Here is a 3,719-nt window from a genome sequence, read left to right on the forward strand (position 1 = left end):
ATCAGCAAACAACATACACCACGACACATTTTCTTGAATTGATCTCGTAAGCTCATCCATCACTATAGCAAATAAGAAAGGGCTTAAAGCAGATCCTTGATGTAACCCAACCGTTATAGGAAAATTGGTTGTCACCCCTCCACAAGTGCGGACATTGGTTATTACTCCACAAGTCCACATCACATAGTGTCATTTAATTTCATGGGTATGATGGTGATCTTATCATTGTCATCCATCTTTTACAAGGGTGAGAAAAAGAAAAAAATAGATGAGAGAAGAAAAAGAGAGAGAAAGAGAAATATAAGAGAGAAGAAGAATGAGCACAAATACAAATTTTCATAGCCAAGCTTCCTCCAAATGCTTTCCTTCTTCAAAATAGACCTCTTGAGTCACGAACAAGAGAATTAATCAACCTTTGCAAAGAGGCACGGAAAACGAGGTGAAAATTCTTCAAGATCTAAACATCTTCAAGGCTTTGATACCATGTAATGAAATGGTGGTCTTTCACAAAAGCACGAGAAACTTTCAAAAGAGTGTCTATTGGAGACACCTCAAGCACAACCCATAAAAGGGTAAAAATGAAAGAACACACAAATAATAAATATTTATTTCTTCACAAGAGATGCTTAAAAAACATTGAGATACAAAGGAGGGGGTCACCCATATATATACAAGAGGAGAGTGAGGTGGGAAGAGATCTTCCTAAGAGTCGTTGGACCTAGTCCAACGACTCTATTTATAGTCGTTGGACTAGGTCCAACGACTATATAGTTGGTCAAGATCTAACTAGATCTTGACTAACTAGTTCAAAATGAACTAGAAAATAAAAAGAAAAAATAAAAGAAAAGAAAGAAAAATAAAAGAAATAAAAAAGTATATTTATAAATATATATCATATTATTATTTTAATAATATATATATTATATATGTATTACATGTTACATTTTAACAACCCCCACCTCTCACACACATCATATTCAAGAAAAACAAAAAAACACATCATTATATTCTTCATCCTCCTTCGACTCTCTCTCTCTCTCTCTCTCACTACAATAAGCCTTGTCTTCTTTCTCTCAATTACCCATCATCCTTTAGGGCACATTTGCATGCCACAAAAACAGGGCGGTTTCTGCAGCAATGCACGAAGCACGAAGTGTTTCCATGGCCCCACCGTGGCTACGCAAACACTGCCTTCTCTTTCCATGCAGAAAAAGAGGGCCGTTTTCAATGTGATTCCCCCCCTTTCTGATGAAAGCTTTCCCGCAACAGGAATGAAGAATTTCAAGCAAGAACATTATCGCAAAGAATAAAATAATAAACATGACTATTGGATTTACAATGACCAAATAAACAATTAATTAAACAAAATGATTTAAGAAAGCAGCTAACTTTTTCTTATCAATGTCTGGAATGTCAGTTCTCTCAGCCTTCTCCACGATAACCTAAAATATACAACATAAGGAGTTAAAGCTAACCACAACTGGAAAATCTTGTCAAGCAGTTAATTGGTTAACATGGAAAAGGTAACAGTTATTACTCACTGGTATTCTATCTGGGTATTTCTCCCTTATGCGTGCTGCTTCCATCCGTCTCTTTTCTACATGACAGCAAAACAATCACAATAAACATTATTCAGAACCAATAGAAACCAACATTCATTGTAGGTGCTCAAACATGAAAAGTGACTACTTAGAGACATGTCTTTCAAGATTAGCAAGCATATGTGCATAGGTCTATGTAGTCAAAAGCCTAGTCGGCGCCTAGGCTGCAGATGTCTAAAAGGCATAGTTGGGGCCTAGGTGGAACTAGTCGGCCTAGTCAGAACCCCCAAAAAGATTAAGAAAATGCAGAATTTACAATAATATATATTTGTATAAGACTTAATAGAATCCACACACACACACACATATATATACATATATGAAAAAACAGAGAATACATATTTACATATCTGAAGAAAAAGAGTAGATATACATCTAAAAACATACAGTTTGTAACTTTGTATATATATATATATATATATTAAAAAAAGACAAGTTTGGGCCTAGGCAGGGACTAGTAGGACTAATTGGGGGATCTTTTAAGTCCAATGCGCCTCAGTGCCCTGGACTAGGCGCTGACCCAATGCCTAGGGCGACTAGGCACCTAGTCTCCAATTTTGACTACCTAGGGATAGGTTAATTCTAATTGGAGCTTGATAAAATGGAATTAACCCTGTGGATAAACCACCTAAACCTCAGAGCAATAGCAGATAATATATATGATGTTAAAGTTAATTATTTTACACACACACACACGTTTAAGTTAATTCCTTTTTTTGGGGGTTTCCCTAATGGTAAAGTTAATTATTTTATACACACATGTATGCATGTTGGATGCACATGTGCACGTGCTCATATACACACATAAAATTTAACATGAAAGAACAGAGTAAAGAGGCATCAAGACCTCTTATCACATCTAACATACGAATTCAGCCAGTGACCATCAAGAAAACTCAAATTCTCATAGTCGAAGATTGGAATTATTGCTTTTGATGGGAAAGTTCTCTACAAATAAATAAAGGAAAAGATCCTGCAACCAAATACACAGATAAAAAAGTACATACATGCTATCTGATACATGACATATATTAAACGATCATATAATCTAACATTTACCCAACCACCAAAAAGCAACCAAACCCCAACAACCCCAATTGTTCCAGAGACTAATGACTGAACAGCTGAATCCAAGTAAATCGCCAGAGGAAATGAGGGTCATTTAATCGCATTCACATGAATGTTAGTGGTATTACAAATCATAGTGTTACAACAATTCACTCGGAAGAAAAATAAAATTCCCTTATAGAATTCCACATCCCAATTGGCAGAAATTGCTCACTATTAGACAACATATCGATCAAGAGATGCATATTTAGGAGACTTTCTGCTTTGAAACGACTAAAGAAGCACGAATTACCCCAAGTAATTCAAAACGAAGAAGAAGAAGAGGAAGAAGAAAAATAAAAATTACTCCTGTTTGAAAATAGAAAGAAAACCACCTCAACCCTAATCTAATGCCTAACGCAATCGAAACTCCAAACTCCGATAATCCTTCGAAACAAAGATCAATCCAGTAACCAAATCGAAAACAGAAGAGATCAAAAGAAGAAGGCGATAGATCACACAATTATGCAGCAACCGAAACCCTAAATTTCTCCAACCAAAGAAAGAAGCAACAACAACAACAACAACAAGAGAACCTACCCAGTGGATGCTCCGTCTTGAACGAACTATTCGTCATCTCGATAACCCCCCACAAGATTCAACCCTCTCTCTCTCTCGATTGGCCGAATTAGAACGAACGAGAACGAGAAAGGAGGTTTCACAGCTGGACAAGTCTATCTCCCTCGGACTTCTTCTCTACCGTTCATCTTGAGATGAACGGTAGAACGGCAGCGGACAGCTCCTCAGGCACCGTTGTAGACTCGACATGCTTTCCTTTTTTCTCGCGATTTAAATTAACCAAAAAGTGCGAGCACCATTGTTAAACATTAGGATAACTCAAGGGTCACGCTCCTATCATTGCATGCTGCCAAGTGTACAGAATGTTGCAAACGGATCGATTATGATGGATATCCAATCCAGTCCAACATGATATTTTTGGATTCGAATCGATGTGCCTTTGGATTTCAGATCTGTTAAATCGAATTACTTCTGGATTCGGATCAGTGCTTT

The 3,719-nt window shown here is 36.9% G+C and overlaps 1 long non-coding RNA gene across 1 annotated transcript; it reads right to left on the reverse strand.

Moving 5' to 3' along the window:
• Positions 1-1,101: 1,101 nt before the first annotated feature.
• On the reverse strand, positions 1,102-3,446 carry LOC149845572 (uncharacterized). Its single transcript, XR_016430453.1, has 3 exons — positions 3,249-3,446; positions 1,542-1,597; positions 1,102-1,442 (listed from the first exon to the last, which is right to left on the reverse strand). It is a non-coding gene; the product is annotated as an uncharacterized LOC149845572 (long non-coding RNA).
• Positions 3,447-3,719: the final 273 nt, after the last annotated feature.

This window comes from Nuphar pumila, chromosome 2 (assembly GCF_984573655.1).
Source record: "Nuphar pumila chromosome 2, dmNupPumi1.hap1.1, whole genome shotgun sequence".
NCBI classification, from domain to species: domain Eukaryota; kingdom Viridiplantae; phylum Streptophyta; class Magnoliopsida; order Nymphaeales; family Nymphaeaceae; genus Nuphar; species Nuphar pumila.